Source organism: Nicotiana tomentosiformis, chromosome 1, assembly GCF_000390325.3.
Source record: "Nicotiana tomentosiformis chromosome 1, ASM39032v3, whole genome shotgun sequence".
Classification (NCBI taxonomy): domain Eukaryota; kingdom Viridiplantae; phylum Streptophyta; class Magnoliopsida; order Solanales; family Solanaceae; genus Nicotiana; species Nicotiana tomentosiformis.
In genome coordinates this window covers 102,570,983-102,590,029 of record NC_090812.1, presented here as the reverse complement: position 1 = coordinate 102,590,029, position 19,047 = coordinate 102,570,983, and the positions used below count along the sequence as shown (strand labels likewise).

Genomic DNA, 19,047 nt, shown 5'->3' with positions numbered 1-19,047 from the left:
TTCTAATAATCCCATGTTTGAATCGATCCATTAGGTAATCTTCGAAGTCACTGCTTTGCATCATCATTGAGTATGAAGGGGAATGCTCTTAAGTACATTGCATCTTATGAAACACTGTTGTATTGAAAGGTGTTCATAATCTCCTCGAAGTCCATTAGATGTGTATTTAGATCTAAGTTTGGCTTGCCTCTAAAAACACAGCTGTTTTGAAGGGTTTGAAGCAACCCTTGCTTCAACTCGAAATTGTTTGTTGCAATTGGAGGTGGTATAACACTTGATAAACTTTGATTGTAGACCAGTCTAGCATAATCGCCAAGTGGTCACCCAAGCAAAGGTTGATATTGATTAATTCTGAGACCTCTCTCGCCCGTGCAGCTTGTTCTCTTCGTTGGGCTGCTTCTCTGGCAGCCAAATTTATATAACCTTCACCGTTTCCAACCATAAGTTCTTTGGTTGAGGATTGCCCAACCTTTTCTGTTGTCTCGGTGAGATTTCTTTCCTTCTTCAGTTTTCGCAGTTATTTTTCAATCTCTGGCTCATATGGTAGCACTTTCTTCGCAGAAGTTCTAGTCATACACCACTCTGAACCTGTAACCTGCACACAATCAAAGAACACCAAACGTAAAAAGGAAAAAAAAAAAATTAAAAGAAAAAATCTTGAATTAGCACTAAAAACTATTTTAAACACTATTGATTGTCAATCCCCGGCAACGACGCTAAAATTTGACGAACGCAAAATACCACTTAAATTATGCCCGCTAGTCAAAGATAGTCTAGTATAATAATGTATCCTCAGGGATTGGAGTTAAATAATATTTTCGTAATTTCTAGCTTGATTGCTATCAAGGACAATCAAAAATTGAGGTTTATATGATTTTTAACAAAAATTAACTAAAAATCTAAGCAATTAACTAATGACAATTGCAACAAAGGTAAGCAAGAAATTTATCAGTGGGAGAAAATAGGGGTTGAGAGGATAGGTGCAAGATAATTATTTGGGATCTAACTCTAGATAATTCACTTCTAATGTTTAAGTGAGTCTCTCGAATTCACTCAATTATTAGTTCAAACGTTTAGTAGAAACTCCTTTCTCGATTAAGTTTCAACCTTACAAGATGAACCAATTTAAGCACGTGAAGATAATCAAGAATGCATAGTGGATTGGTCTTTAGGAGAACCTCTCTTGATTATCCTCCTAACTAGGTTTAATCAATAATTCAACTATCCTCTTTGATTACTAAGAAGAATTAATGAACTCAACTAACAATATAATACAAAGATATCACAAGTGAATATAGATGCAACAGTTAAATCACTGAAAACGCTTCAATACTTAAAACTAGAGTTATAATCCACAAACAAATATCAATATACGAAATCCATCAAATCCTAAAGAGAACTACTCCATAGATATGGAGCAATTCATCACAAATATTTTTAATGTAAAGGAAAACATAAAACGATCCAAACTCTAGTCTTGAGTAAGGATTGATTGATGAAATCCTTGTGTTTTTGCTTCTCCAACTCCTCCTTATCCTGCTTAGGTATAATATGTATCAAAATTCTAGAAAATAATGTTATTCCATGTATTTATACCAAGTAGGGTTCGATCCAGATGAAATCACATTCTCCTAGCCGAAAAAGGAATTTTACTCTGTAAAAATTGCACTGGCGCTCCGCATGGGGCGACGCGCCATGCGGTGCATTAGTGGGGAAATCCAGAGTGTTTTAATCTATCAAGCAGCAGAAAAATACACACACGCGGCACCCCACGCGCCGCGGCAGTGGGGCTTTCTCAGAGTGCGGAATTTTCCTAGCTTTTTTGATATCAAGATGCGGTACTCGACCCCTGAACATGATCCCGGCTTAATCCCTTGGGCTTTTACTCAGACTTCAAAGCTCCAAATCACTCAAATTTATTCCATGACATCTACATAGCTCGTAATCACTCCTAAAAGGCATAAAACACACAATAAGTGCAAAACACTATCAATTAAAGCTCAAAATGAATAAAGTGTAGTAAATTGGAGTCCACTAAGCGACTAAACTACGAGATTATAGCCTGCCATCAAAACACAACAGTAATAATAAAGTAAAACTGTAACTAACATAATTCTCCAACCTGATGGCAGCATAACTTTCTCAAATCTCGTGCACTATCTCAACAAATAACGGGTAAGGAATATTAAGCGCTACCTCAAACAAATAAGGCATATCATGTAACTATCAGATCTCAATCAAAAGGGAAATCTCATAAATATTCGGATTCCTAGCAATATTACGCGCGACTTATGCCGAGGTCGTACGGCCCCATCCAGAATAACGTGTACACTGTCAAGGGTCGAGCGGCGCGAACCATATATGCATCTCAAATATACTGCCGAGGCATTCGTCCCGATCCATAGGAAGAGAAGAAATTTATTGAATTACGAGCCACGTATTTACAATACAAGAGAAGGAACATAAAGTAAGCATAACAGTTACCAACAATCAAATATCTCGCCAAACACCTCAAGGTAATGAGGTTCGTCCTAACAAGATCTCTAATCGAATTACATTTACAAGTTTTAGGTAATCAAACTAACAAGTTGAGTTCAGGTAATACAAATATCGCATGATAAAGTCCTAAGTCTACCCAGACATAAGTATGATTTTAGCTACGTACGGACTCTCGTCACCTCGTGCGCACGTGGCTCTCACAACAAGTAGCATATAACATTTTTAACACCTATTGGATAGTTTCTCCCTCACAAGATTAGACAGGAGACTTATCTCACTTCGAAATTTGATAACCGGCTCCAATGCCTCTCTAACTCCTCAACCAATTCCAAACGATCTGAAACTAGTCAAACAATGTGAAAACTGATTAAAATACATTCCAAAGACTCTTAATTAATCAATTTATAATAATTGCCAACGCCGGTCGAAAAGTCAACAAAGTCAACCTCCAAACCCATGTGCACGGATTCCGAAAATCTTCGAAGATAACTTCAGCCCATAACACCACGAACTCAAATATATAATTTATTCCCAATTCCATGTCCAATTTCGTGGTCAAAAGCCAAAAAATACAAATTCTAGGTTTTCTTCCAAAATCCCACAATTTCTACAAAATTTCATGTTTAAATCCATATATAACTCATGTATTTAGCTCACAATGTGTAGGAATTACTTACTACATGATAGATGATGAAAATTGCACTTCGAAATCTCCCCTAGCTCGTCTCCCATGGAAGAATTAAGATAAAATAAACCAAAACCTATTTTGTAAACTTATACACAGCCCAGTCGACCCTTCTTCGCGAACGTGGCATGTGCCTCGCATTCACGAAGCACCACTCATCCCTAACTCCAATTCCTTCTTTATGAACGCGAGAATAGGCCCGCAAATGCGATTTCTTACCAGGCCTAACCATCGCGAAGCGACCTGTCTTTCGCTAACACGAAGGCCATGACTCTCAGGCCCAGTTTGTCTTACGTGAATGCAACCAAGCTAACGTGAACGCGGAGCACCACTGCCCAAACCTTCGCGAGCGCGACTGTCCTATCGTGAACGTGATGAAAAAAATACCTCCATCTCAATTCCATCTTCGCGAATGCAAGCTCCCCTTCGCGTTCGCGAACAACAAAACTAGAACCAGCAAATCAGAAACAGTAAATTTTCCAAACTTGATCTGAAACTATCTCGAAACACACCCGAGGCCTCCGGAACCCCATCCAATCACACTAACAATTCCTAATACCTTATCCAAAGGCGCAAAACTCCACGAATAACATCAAAACCACGAATCATCGATCGAAATCCTTGTTTTAACTTTCAAACATTAAAACTTCGTCGAACGCATCCGAATGATACTTAAGCATTCCGAAATGATGCCAAATTTTACATACAAGTCACAAATAATAACATAAACCTATTCTAAGTCTCGAAATCCCAAACGGACATGAATAATACCAAAGTCCACTTTATATCAAACTTAGGAAATTCAAAATCTTCAAAATGGCAAATTTCCACAATAAGCGTCGAAACACTCTCGGATCATCCGATACTCAACCTGAAAATATGCCCAAGTCTAAAATCATCATACAAACCTTTGGGAACCTTCAAATGATGATGCCGAGGTTGTTTACTCAAAAGTCAAATCTTGGTCAACTCTTTCAAATTAAAGCTCTCGAATTGAGAATTTTCCTTCCAAATCTACTCTGAACTTCCCAAAATTCAAATCTAACTACACGTACAAGTCATAATACATAAAGTGAAGCTACTTAAGGCCTCCAACCATCAAATGATGTGCTAGAGCTCAAAACGATCGGTCGGATCGTTAGATCAAGCAAGTTCATGTTATGTTTTGGGGTTAGTGTGTTTGGACGAGGTCCGGGGGGGCTCGGCTGTGATTTGGATGGGATACAAACCATTCCGCCTTGTTTTTGGATTGCTGATGTCTCAAGTGTAGTTTCCTTTTTCGCGTTCGTGACATGGAGGTTGCGTTCGCGAAGGGTTACAGGGTATAGGCAATCACCCTTCTTCGCGTTCACATTGGAGCTATGTGTTTACAAAGAAGTCAGGTGCTGAGAGGAGCTTAGCCTATGCGTTTGTGAGGTCTAGGTTGCGTTCGCAAAGGCTTATACATTTGCTTCATCACGTTCGCGAGATGGAGAACGCGAAGCCCTCTTCTGAGCAGATCATTTTTTGTTCTTCGCGAACGCAATGATGGTCTCGCGTTCGCGATGCATAGTATCTGGACAGATAATATAATACTTTATTTCGAGGGTTTGGTTCATTCTAACATATTTTGAGTTGTAGAGATCGGTTTTGGGTGATTTTGGAGGATATTTTCACGATTTGGATCGAGGTAAGTATTTTAGACTCGGATTTGTTCATTATTCATTATTCATTATTTCATCTTAGTTTTTATCATTTAATTAGTGATTTGAATTGTAAAAATTGGGGAATTTTGTAAAAATATTTCTAAATTATAAACAGAGTATTTGAAGGTTAATTTGAGGTCAAAATTAGATGATTTTGGTATGGTTGGACTCGTATCGAAATGGTGTTTAGAATTTATGAGTTTGGTCGGGTTCCGAGTGCAGGCTCAGGGTTGAGGTGTTGAATTGCTTTTCGATTTTCATTCAAGATTGAAATTTTATTAATCAGAATTTCTTCATATGGCGTGTATATATGGTATTAAGTTATTTTGGCTAGATTTAAGCCATCTAGATTTGGATTTGTGCGGGAAGGGCTTATTAGTGGATTGATTTAGCTTGTTTGAGGTAAGTATCGTGTCTAACTTTGTGTGACGGAACTACCCCTTAGGATTTGAGTTGTTTGTACTACTCAAATTATGTTAAAGACGTGTACATGAGGTGACGAGTGTGTACACGAGCTTATGTGTGGCATTTGACCGGTTTAGACTCTTAGGTTACTTACAAGCACTTCATTGAAGTTATTATTATTTGTTCCATCTTTCGTTGTTAATTTTATTCTCACATGCTTTAATTGAAATTGCCATTACATGTTCTAGTTACCATCATCAAGTTACTCTTATGTGATTTACTTGTAGTAGTAGTTGTTACATGCCATTCCTTCCATTGTTGAGTTATTCTCACGTATCTAGTCTTAGTCACTATTTCATGCTATATCTTTCATTGTTAAGCTTATGTCATGTACTTGAATTGAAAGTTGTAGTTTCTTGGGAATACCTTCATTGTTGAGATATTGGAGTTGTTGTTATGAAAGTTATTAACACATTGCGGTTGAAGTTGTTAATTGTTGAGATATCTTTCCTTTTTGAGGTTTTCCTAATCCCTTTTGTTGCTATTAATATTTTATGCACATTGTGGTTGAGCCTTGGGCTATATGTTGTGGTAATATCGGTCTTGTTGATTTTGGTAATATTGTCGCATATGGGCACGTATGGTGCGAGTTGATTATTGTGTTGTGATATGATGCGCATGTGGAGGTATAAGGATAAGAGTTGATATGCATGCGACAAGATAAGGTGGGATTTATACACGTGTTTCTAGTAAGAGAATTACTTGAAGCCACACGGTGAGATAAGAGGGCTAAAATGCATGTAACTATTTCGAAAAAAAAATATTTTCAAAAATACAAATACAAGGCTCATGAGGCAATATAAAGAAGATTGTGATTGTAAATTATGAAATGTGGATATGAGGTCTAGTGCCTTGGTTATGATTCTTGTTATACATTCTATGTTAAAAAGGTTTGTTGGTTGAACGGGTTTTGTTATTTTTTCATTTGTTTTACTTGTATTTGACTGTATTTGATTATTTATTTTTATTATCATGTGCTCATCCTTGGTGTAATTTATTGCTATAATATTCGTTGTTAGCCTTACATCATTAGTATACTCATGTTACGCTTCCACATATTTTTGTGCAGATCCAGGTACTTCCGCTCGTATCGTATGCCAGTGATTGAACTAGCTATTCCGGAGACTTCAAGGTATACTTGTTTGATACCCATAGGCCTCAGAGTCACTTTCTACCACTATCTCTTCTAATGTTTATTTTCACATCGAATAGTGTTGTATTTTGAGACTTCTATTGTACTTCTTAGAGCTTATGACTCAGTTGCACCAGTTTTGGGGAAAGTTTGTGATTGTTGTTCAATATTAAACATATCAGGAGATTTATCAGTTGATTTAATATTCTTAGTCATTATGTCTGTTAAATTCTCTTGTATGTCAGGCTTATCTAGTCTTAGAGACTAGGTGCCATCGCGATATCCTATGGTGAGAATTTGGGGTCGTGACAGGTTCTGATTTGCTTACCAAGTTGACATACATCACACACATGGTTTCTAGAAAAATTGAGTTTTGGAAGAACAATTACTAAGTCATGTCTAGAAATCTTTTTGATTAGGTACATACTTATGTGGCCAAAATTCTTATTCCAAAGCCAGGAATCATCGGATATGGATGCTAGGAAGATGTAGTTGTCTATGTTTTCAATACAATCTAGGATACAAACATTGCCATACCTTTTTCCTAGAAGAATAATTTTACATGACTCATCTTCGATAGCACAACCTATTTTCTTGAATTTCACTTCATACCCAGAGTCACATATTTGGTTAATGATTAGCAGATTGTAGTTGAGCCCATCCACAAAATAAACTACTATAATATCACAACTGTTGTTGAATGGAACAGATCCAGTGCCAATGATTTTCCCTTGTGAATCATCACTAAATCTGGCATTACCTCCATTTATCTTTGTAACTTCTTTGAACAATATTTTGTCGCCCGTCATGTGACTAGAACATGCACTGTTGAGATGCTACTTTCCTTTTTGACTTTTCCTATGGTATTTCTGCAAAACAAGATTATTACTTTCTTTTAGGTACCCAAGCTTGCTTGGGCCCTTTTTAGTTAATTCTAGTAACACCAACGCTATTTTTGGGTTTCCAAATCCATCCATTGACATTAGAATGACAAAATCTCTAGGATGAATATTTATGACCAGTTCTACATCAATAATAACATAAAAGTATTGGTCTAAAATATGTAATGGATCTACGAGTGGTGCTATGACTCGTAGAATCAATGCTGGCAGGTTTCTTTCCAGTTGACTTGTAAGTCAGCTGGTTTGACGTAATAGAACCGTGACTGGTGGATTTGCGCATGCCATTGAATTGAAAATGCAATTCCTGAACTTATTTTTAGAAGTCATCTTGTTCAAGTTCACAGATTTCAAGTTTAAGCCCCCAATCTTTCTTCTCCCTATTTCGTCTCTTCAATTCATTTAGAATTTTTTGAGACTCTTTTAGGGTGAAATAAAGGATGTCTTGTAATTCATTACACCTATCAAATTCATAGGGTCTTACCTCGCTGGATTCACCGTGAGACATGAAGCAGTTGTCCATTGTTTCCTTGTTTTCATCATTTGATATGTTTATTTCGTCCAGCAGTCTGAGAACCTATTCATATCATTATCTAGTATTGTCATGAAACAGAGATTGGCAATTTCTTTATGATCGGAGCTATCTTCATCACTCCAACTTTCAAAAGATTTATTCTTGTGAAATCCTCTGGAAGCTTTATTTTGGAGATTTGGACATTCAGCTTGCTCGTGTCCATATTTTCCATATTCAAAATATTTTCTGTCATTCTTATCTTGCTTATTTTACTGTCTAGTTCTTCTAGAAGATATTCTTCTCTTTTTGGTGTTTCTATATCTTCTCATAGGTCTATTCATAGTCTTCGATACCACAGAAATTTCCTCTTCTAGAGCTTCTACTTCGTTGTCCTCATCATCTTCAGACCCTTCAATGTAAGCTTTGAATGCCACGATTCTCTTCTTTTCTTCCTGTCCTCATCTTTTGAGATGATTTTTTTTAACTCGATGAGATCTCCATGTAATTCATCATAGGATAATTTGTCTAGATCTTGAGACTCAAGTGCGACAACTTTAGTTTGCCATGCAATAGGAAAGCTTCTTAGAATTTTCCGAACATGTTCACCACTTGAATAGGTTCTTCCAAAGGCTTTCAGATCTCTAATGATTTTCCTTAATCGAGCAAACATTTCTTCAATGGATCTGCCTTCTTTTATTTGAAAGAGTTCGTAGTCATAGATCAACAAATCTATTCTTGTTTCTTTGACCTTAATGGTTCCTTCATACATGACCTCTAACTTATCCCACATTTCTTTGGCTGTATCACAGCTTAAAATCTTTTCATATTTTTTCCGCTTATAGCATTATATAGAAGATTTCTTACTTTGACATTTGCTACCATTTGATCCTCGCAGTATCATTTATATCCACGGGATCGGTAGATATATGACCATTTGTCTTTTTGTCAGACTTTTCTGCTGGAATTGGATAGTCTCCCTTTTTGATTACTCACCATACTTTGACATCATAAGATTTTACATAACTTTCCATGCGAAAGGTATTGTCCCTTGAAGCATAAAGGTCTTTCCTGAGATGTACCTTCTTGGAATAGGGCACCGACAATTACCTGATTTGACATGATCTTTTCGCACGAGCTGTTAGGCAAAATGAAAATATGAGATATGCTCTCATACCAATTGAAAGCACAAAATAAGGTGGGGGTGAATTGACTCCCACTTTTTTCTTTTTGAATGATAGTCGACCAGTTTGTCAATTAGTCAACTAAAAGTTTGAACAAAGATAAATAATAAGAACAGAATGTAAACTGCTGAAAGTGAATGTAACGACACAAAACTTAGCATGTCGTAATGATGCCTAACATGGTACTAGGCAAGCCGGCACCTCAAAACATATCAAACACTTTTAAATGAAAAATGAACTAAAATAGGTTTAAATAATTAAAGCTCTCATAAACTAGATAAAAGATCAAAACTCAATACGGAAGTTCCGAAAACCAGGGTGTCACTGAGTACATGAGCATCTATACAATACAAGTCTGAAATACGGTCTATGAAAAACTGAAATTAAATACATAAAGCTGAATGATAGGGAAGGAGTCCGAATGACTAATTTGCTCAGATAATTAGCACCCTCCGTGTTCGGAAATAGTTGGATTTACACACGAGGTGTAGGGTGTAGTGTGAGTACAACCAACTCAATAAGTATCGCGAATAAACAAGTAAAGGTAAGAGAAGCTTAAATTGTTGAGGATACTAGTTAATTCGATGTGATTATGCCCCTTTTCAACCAACATAGCATAATATTTAAGGCTAACTCATAAGGCTTCGTGAGAAGAATATCAGTGTGTGCATGTGCATTGTTTTCTCAAATTACCCCACTCAGCAATATTATAGCATGTAGAGGAAAGTTACAAGTAAATCCGATAAATGATCAAGAAAATACAAGTTCCACACACTGCATGGATAACTCGCATGTTGCACGGACAACTCACGTGCTAACCATAGAACCTGCACAGACAACTCACGTGTCAATAATATCATTATATGGATCCGCATGGACAACTCACGTACTGCAAGGACAACTCATGTGCCAATAATATCAATAGATAGATCCGCACAAACAACTCATGTGCTGCACGGACAACTCGCATGCCAATAACAGAATCTACCCGGCATAGTCACAGGTCCAGTCCAAAATATCATATAGAAGCAATAAAGTAAGTATACAGGTATAAGATGAGCGAAATAATATTTTCATGTCCCTCGACTGGTGTAAATAACATGCTAAAGTGAAGGCATGTGCAAAGTGTGCTATCTTTATCAAAACCGGCAATTTCATCAATGAAAATCATTTGTCAAGTTCGTTCACGGATTAAACCTCTAAGTAGTCTCATCATGGATTAAATAGATCACATAAACTGATATAACATGTTAGATACAAAAGCTTGAAGCTCAATAGTCATTTCTGGGCCTGTAAGAGCCCGAGCACAACTCAAATATGAATGTAATGTCACGCCCCAAAATCGAGGAGCGCGACCGGCGCTCAACCTAGTGAACCCGACCGAGCAAGCCTGTTAGATTTCCTTCTACCCAAACTCATCCACTAATGGAGATAATACATATTTTCATTAATTCGACAAAAAGGTGTTCGTGTCAACAATACCAATTCATTACCAATAGTTTTCATCATTTTTGTCCACAATACCATTATTCACAGTACCAGTACCACCGTACTCTCAGCATGGAGTCCGATCACAAGCCGATCGGCTAGGCTATCTCATTAGAGACATCAACCACAATTACTCTCAATATCAATACTACCGTCTTTAACACGGAGTCCGATCACGACCCTATCGGCTAGGCTATCCATTAGGGACATCGACCACAATCACAATTTCAATTACGATTTCCAGCACAATCACCACCATGTGTGCGGCATTGTGTCCGATCACGACCCGACCAGCTAGGATCTCTTATTCGAGACATCAACCTTTTTATATCAATCATCGCATTTCATATTACTTTCACATCTTTTTATTTCATTGGCACTAATGGCAATAATTATAAGATCATTCGTGGCATGTTGGCCATATTCAGTATTTCATGCTCACCCTTTCAATTTCAAATATCATCATCATCAACAACAACAAATACAATTCAATTCAAGGTGTGTAGTACACATGTGAGTCATTTAGAGTCTAAGGCACATGGAGATATTTCACAAAATCTGGCATAATAGCCTTCGTTTGAACTTGCCTTGAAGTCGAGACATTATTAATGCACAACCCATATTTTAACACATACTCAATTGATAATATAACATGAATAAAGCATTTGGGATACTTGTTGAACATATATCTTTCAACCCAATCTTACTCGGAATAGCCAATTTTATAATGAATCACTCGGGACTTACATATTTTACATGAATATGGTAGGATTCAATACTAAGAGAAGAGTTTATCCAACATACCTCACTTGAGCTTCCTTACACTCTAAATGTTCCGGAATTCTTAGCAACTTCAATCTATTTTAGAAATATAACAAATTGAACTAAAATTAGGAAGATGATCATGGTTCTAGCTCATTTGAGCATTTTATCAAACACTAGGTCTGTATAAGGTTTCAAGGTCCTTTTATGGAGAATTCCATCACCCCACAACCCTATCTTTACCATGCTTAGTTCAACAATCTTCCTACACCCCTTGATATCACATGCATGTGAAATAAACAACTCTCATGCCCAAAACAATTATCTTGCTAATTACCCATTTTCAGATAATTTCGAAATTAGGGGTTAGGGTGTAGAATCTTACCTCTAGGATGAATACCTAGTGAGTTTCCCTTCTTAATCTTCCAAAACTTGAGCAAGAATTGAAGAATCGATTATTGAGGAACACCTTCTCACTCTAGGTAACTCTCTTTCACTCTAAAATATCAGATTATAGCTCAAAAATGACTCAAAACCTATATTTAACGAAGTAGGGTCGGGTTTTAAAAATCAAAAATGAAGCTCCGGAACTGGTTCTGCGGTCGCATATGCGACTGTATATCGGTCGTATAAATGGTGTCCAAAATGACCAAAATCTTCCTATGTCTGCGGTCACTATGCGCTCCGCATTACTGTTCTGCGGTCGCATAGTGCACCACATAACAGTTATGCGATCGCATAGTCGACCGCATAATTGCTTCCCACTAACCCAATTAACTTCTTCACTCTGCGGCCATTATGCGGTCCACAGAGTGATTCTGCGATTGCATAATGGACCGTAGAAATGCATTTCATTGCCAAACATTTTCCTTTATTTTCCGGTGCATTGTTCAACCCAAAAAGTCCGAGCCGCGGCACGCAAGCTTGCCATGAATAATTTCGATAATCCACAAACACGTGAGCCTAGTCCGGCACCATGAAATATTATTTTTCATTGCAAATTTTACCGGGATTTACACTTAAGTACTTCGAAATTTTTCGGGGTGTTACATATACAATCTCGCTGTCCGGACATGGGATCATCCCCATGCATGTATGCACCCAAAAGCACATGGTTGTCACAACAACTCCGACAACTGGTACCTCAACCGAGTTTAAATACGATACTTACATCAAGCAAATCAAATCACTCTACTAGCAAGCCCTTGCCTCGTGAACCGGCCTCTTAATGCCTTAAATCTAGCCACAAATAATTTGATACAATCAATACGAGCTAAAGGAATCAATTCCATAAGAAAATACTAAGTTCTAAATCAAAAGTCAAAAGTCAACTCAAAAGTCGTCCCCTTGTGCCCACGTCTCGGAATCCAACAAAAGTCACAAAATCCAGAAGCCCATTCAACCACGAGTCCAACCATACCAAATTTACCAAAATCTGACACCAAATCGTCACTCAAATCCCCAATTAAACTCTTCAAATCCCTAGCCTCAACTCCCAAAATTCAACCTAAAAAACACACCAACTAGGTGGAAAATTCAATGGGGAACCATAATTATTAAATATAAATAACCACAAGTGACTAACCTCATGAATCCTTTTGAAATCCCTCTCAAAAATTGCCTAATCTCGAGCTTGAAATGTCCAAAATGATAAAAAAATCATGAAACACTCAATTTTAATATACTGCCCAGGTTTTTCGCACCTGCGACAACTTACTCGCACCTGCGGCTTTGTGGGTGCACCAAAACATCTGCTCCTATGATTGGCTTTGTGCCTGTAGACTCACATGTGCGAGCACACTACCGCTTCTGCAGAGGCAGGTCCCTTTCCCATTTCCACTTCTGCCTTCATCACTTTGCACCTCCGACCTCTCAGGTGCGGGCAAAGTCTTTGCACCTGCGAGCACTTCCCAGCTCTACTCCTGGCCGCTTCTACAATGGCTGGTGCGAACATGCGGCTTCGTACCTGCGATCAAAACCTTCGCAGGTGCGATTGCACCAGACCTGGTGCTTCATCAATCTCTCAAACTCCAAATTCGATCTGTTAACCATCTGAAACCAACCCGAGGCCACCGCGACCTCAACCAACAAGTCCTAAAACACAATATGAACTTAGTTGAGCCTTTAAATCACATCAAACAACGCTAAAACCACGTATCACGCATCGATTCAAGCCTAATGAACTTTTGAACTTCCAACTTCTACATTCTATGTTGAAACCTATCAAATCACGTCTGATTGGCCTCAATTTTGCACACATGTCACAAATGACAACACGCACCTACTCCAACTCCCGGAACCCCAATCCGTGCCCGGTAACCACAAAGTCCACTCTCGGTCAAACTTCAAAATTTTCAACTTTTGCCATTTCAAGTCTAATTCAACTACGGACCTCCAATTCAAAATCCGAACACACTCCTAAGTCCAAAATCACCCAATGGAGCTAACGAAACCATCAAAACTCCATTCCGGAGTTGTTTACATACAAGTCGACATCCGATCAACCATTTCAACTTAAACTTCCAACCTTGAGACTAAGGCCCCATTTACATTTTTAAGATTAAGACGTCTGAATCTGAATACACGTCTAAATATCAAAAATATGTATTAAGATTAAGACATCCAAATCTAAATACACATATGAATGTCAAGATGTGTATTAAGATTTGAATACTAAATGATTAAGACTGTTTAATTTTTAACATCTGAATGTATAAAATTTAAGTTTATTTGAAAATTAAAAAACATAAAATTTAAATAAAATACTAATTAATCTAATATTACATCACTAAAATATATAGCTTTTTAAAATATGATAGTTGTTGGTGGTGATGGCTAACGGTAGTGCTTGTGAATGCCGACTAAAAGCAGTGGTTGGTGGTAGTTTAGGGTAGTAGCTAATGGTGATTGGTAGTGGTAGCTATTATGTTTGAGGATGGTAGTGGTGGGTGGTGCGGGTGGTGGTGGTGGTGGTAGTTGTGATTGAGGAAGATGGTGGTGGCTGGTGGTAGTTTATAATAATGGGCAGTGCCAGCTATGGTTGTTGATAGTGATGGGGTGGTTAGTTGTGGTAGTTGAGGTGGATGAGTATTGGTTGTCATTAATGATGGTGGTAGGAGTGGTGGTGATGGTGGGTGATGGTAGTCGACAATGGTGGCGGCTATGATTGAGGATGATGGTGGTGGTGAATGGCATGGTGGTAGTTGATAATGGTAGGCAGTGGTGGTAGTTAATAATGAATATGGATGATTACATCTTAATGAAATTAAGTCTCTGTTATAGATCTTAATCATACAGACCTATTCAGACCCATTAAGTGGTTGTGAAGTAAAAAAAATAAACACACTTAACGATTAAGGTCTGAATAATTAAGATTCAGACTTTGAAAACAAACGCACTTAATGTCTGAGATCTGAATGATTAAGATTCAGACCTCGATTAAGTGCAAACAAATGAGGCCTAAGTGTCTCATCTCATTCCGAAATCTCTCCGGACCCGAACCAACTACCCCGGTAAGTCACATAACAACTAATAAGCATAAATTGAGTAGTAAATAAGAAAACATGGCTACAACTCTCAAAAATACCGGCCGCGTCATTACAATGAATGACACCGATATTTTTATACTGGTTTTAATTCAATGTGAATCCTAGTCTAGTACCCGTGGGTTGCAAGAGGGTCCTCTCTTTAAATCTCCATAAAATTCTTATTACACGTATGTTGATGAGTAGAACACACACCAGCGTCTTTCAGAGATAAAGTAAACTCTTAGTGTTTTAATACAATGCCTCACCAATAGTTTACTCTGTTTCTTCTCTCTACTAGTTACACAGTAAATCAATTACAGATTACAATGATGGTTTAGAGCAGAACAAAGAGCCAGAGGTTGGCCAGACGAAAGTATGTCCTTCTTTTACTTGGCATTCGACTATATATGTCTTGAGGGATGATCTATCATTTAAGAGTCTTGATTGGAACAGATCTTTAGAGATACTCAACCCAAATGAATTGATCCTTGGATTGAATCTTGATTGATTCCTTCCAAGAATAATGGTGGATCTTTCCGACATCTAATCCTTGAAACTCGGTATAACTAGCTAACTACTCTTAGATGGCGTGAATGATTGGTTGTGCATATCTCGTACTTGATATGATTTTCTTTGGCAGCCATGATTGATAATCAAAGGAAAATTTTCCGTTTGGATTAATTTTGCTGATTTATCCTTCCTTCTATAAATATCCTCCAGATCTCAAGTTTATTTAATCTTCCTTTCTTAACCATTTTGCTTTGCAATCTTTATTATTTAGAGACAATATTCTTCTCCTTTCTTTCCTCCTTGATTTTAGGTACCTGCAACAGGAGGAAGTTATTTTTCATCATTAAAATCGAGACTAACAAAGTCGAGATTGAACGGTTAGTCTCTGAAATGCTTGACACTTGTAAGGCTCCGTAAATTTTTGCCAATAAATTTAAGGTTTTGTGGTACCGAGGTAGGATAATGGGTTTGAAGATTGTAGAAAATGAGCCGCGATATGGACATTTTGGGTAGAAGAATGCACTAAAGTGTTGAAGGGAATTTTTAGCAGAAGAAGGCGATAATGCGGTCAATCTTGCGATCGCAGAATGGTTTCGCATACCGCATAATCATCACAAAGTGGAGCAGAGAATGGGAAAATTTTAAAAAAACAATTATGCTGGCATCTGGGGCCCACAAAATGATTATGCGGCCAGCAGAACTTTTCTGCAACGAGCAGAACCATTCTACGTGCCGCAAAAATATTTTGCTGCCCACATAATTAATTTTGCTGCCCACAAAATGATTTTACTGCCCACATAACAATTCTGCTACCACATAATTGACAAGGTAAAATCTGATTTTTTTACAGAGAGGAAAGAGCTATTTTAGAGAGAGAAGGAGAATACCTAGAATGCTAATCATCTATTTTTGCCCCAATCTTCAAGAATCGAGGAATCCAATCACAAGATCTTTATCTAACAGGTAAAGTTCTACTCCCTAGCCCTAAAATTTGGAATTAGGACTAAACATAGGTCATGAGAAGCATGATATTTAGGTGTGGGAGGTACTCTTTGTGCATGAATGTACCCATAAGGGTGGCAGGGAGATTATTTAACTAAAAGGAGTAAACTCTTGGTATTTAATTGGTTGTGGGGTGAAGGAAATCTTATAGAAGAATCTTGTAGTGTAATTTGCACACCTAGTGCTTGATTAAATACCTAAGTGAGATGAAACCATGAATCTCTCCCTAATTATGGTTCAATTTTGTTATATCTCTAGTTTATTGGAATTTCTAGAAGTGTTCGGACATTTTGGTAATTTAAGGGATGCTCAATCAAGGTATGTTGGCTAAACTTCTCTCTTAGAATTGAATCTCACGATATTCTTGTAAGTCCCGAGTTGTTAATTATAAATTGACTATTTCGAATAAACTTTGTGCCGAAAGAGATATGTTCAATATGTGTTTTGAATGCTCTTATCATGTTATGTTATCCTTCGGGAATGTGTTCAAAGTATGAGTTGCGTATTAAAATGTTATGACTTCTAGTCATGTTTCAAATTAAAGCTATTACGCTAAATTGTGTAATAAATCTAATGCTTAAGACTCTTAACTATTCATATGTGGTACATAAGTTGTGATTTCCAGAAAATTCTATATGTTGATATTTATGAGGATGATCCTTGGAAGTAAAAAAATGAGTGTGTGTAATATAAAATACGGTCATTGTTCCATGAAAGAAGAATCATATGTTTGGCCAAGAGTGACAATGAAATAACGATGTTATAAGTAGTTGAAAGTACTAATGAAGTAAGAGATGGTGTGAAAGGTTATGAGATGAACGTATTTGTACTTTTGTTCCAATGTGTTGTAAGCTCTTACTTCCTCATGAGTAGAGGCTATGGTTTCCTAAATGTTTTAAATGTTATTATGCTTAATTTTGGAAAGGAAACTCAATGCTCTTATTTTTGATAACCTATGATAAGGCTTAAACGTGAAAGAGGCAAGTATGAGATATGATAAATGTGGCCGCATTGCCAAAATGAGAATTATGAGGCATTGTATGTTCCAATGGTTTCAATCATTGTATGTATACTTCTAAAATAATAAATGAAAATGACTTCGATGTTAAGTCCCCAAGAATTATGAACTTAGCTAATGACCTCAACTTGACAAGTGAGTGAATAACGAGATGAAAGGGAGATGTCATATGCTAAATGATGATGAACCTTAAGAAAATAAATTGTTCTCATGTGCCATTGAAATCGACTTATTGATTCACCATGCATGTACTAATGTAATGATCTTTGTTTCTCCATGATGAGCATGAACATGAAGTATTCTAATGATATGGAAAATTACGACCTTAAATGTAATGTTAATCATGTCACTTTGATTTTATATATGGTTATGTGCGTAATGATGTGTTATGAACCCTATGGACGGGCTATGAAACGCATAGGTGTATTGTATATGTGACCCTATAGACGGTCTATGAAACGCATAGGTGTATTGTATATGTGATCCTATGGACGGGCTACGAAATAGGTGCATTGTATGGAATCCTATGGATGGTCTATGAAATGCATAGGTGTATTGTGTATGGAATCCTATGGACGGTCTATGAAACACATATGTGTATTGTGTATGGAATCCTATGGACGGTCTATGAAACGCATAGGTGTATTGTGTATGGAATCTTATGGACGGTCTATGAAATGCATAGGTGTATTGTGTATGAAATGTATAGGTGTAAAATAAGATAGGGATATGAACGGTCTAGTAAGACGCATTACTAACACAAACAATAGGTGCTTCTTTCATTGCCCTTGTTTGTACATGTTGTTTCAATTACATTATATTATGTATTCCACGTATAGTTCATATGTCTCAGTTGATCCTAAAAGAAGATTAGAATGATGCAAGTATAATAAGACTTGAAATGTGATTCAATGGGATGTTTTCGTAGTTTCTTGATGTACTTCATTTGCCTCTTATTTGAGTTACCATAACTTCATATGTTGTTCTGTTTGCCTTGCATGTGAGTACTATTCCACATGTACTCACGTCCCTTTTGTTGGGAGCACTGCATCTTTAATGGATGCAGGTGGTTCTACAGCAGGTGGCATTGATCAGTGATAGCAGTACACCTTCTTCCCCAACAGATAATGGTGAGCCCGCTATAGTTCCAATGGGTATTCTAGTCTTGTTTGATTTATGTACTTAGGTATCTATTGTCATAGAAGCTCCATGTACATTGTGGGTCATGTAATTAAAGATTTGAGTTTTATCATGTATTTATGTTCACAGTATTTATGAGGCTACGCACCTATCATAAAAAAGATTGTAAGCCATTGAACTAAATGTATTCAATTTAAAAGTCACAATCTAATGATGTTTTGATAAATCATGAATGAGTTATGATGAGATGTTGATGTAAAGTAGGCTTGCTCGACTGGGTTTACTCGGTTGAACGCCGGTCATGCTCCCCAAGATCGAGGCGTGACATACTTGGTATCAGAGCATGGTTTAGGAGTCCTAATATGTCATGGAGATGTATCGGTAGAGTCCCTCTTATCGGTTTGTTTCCGACCACACTTATAATATGAAGGCTACAACGACATTTAGGAAATATTTCTCTTCTTCTATCATCGATCGTGCGTTAAGGTTTCGAGTTAGTCTAGAAGTTCTTTTATCAATATCAAGGAATATTTGCACGTT

General features: G+C 37.2%; 1 long non-coding RNA gene across 1 annotated transcript; it reads left to right on the top strand.

Annotated features, from left to right (window-relative positions):
- Positions 1–15,616: 15,616 nt before the first annotated feature.
- LOC104121514 (uncharacterized) lies at positions 15,617–18,619 on the top strand. Its single transcript, XR_691956.3, has 3 exons — positions 15,617–16,310; positions 16,608–16,667; positions 18,434–18,619. It is a non-coding gene; the product is annotated as an uncharacterized lncRNA (long non-coding RNA).
- The last annotated feature ends 428 nt before the right edge of the window (positions 18,620–19,047 follow it).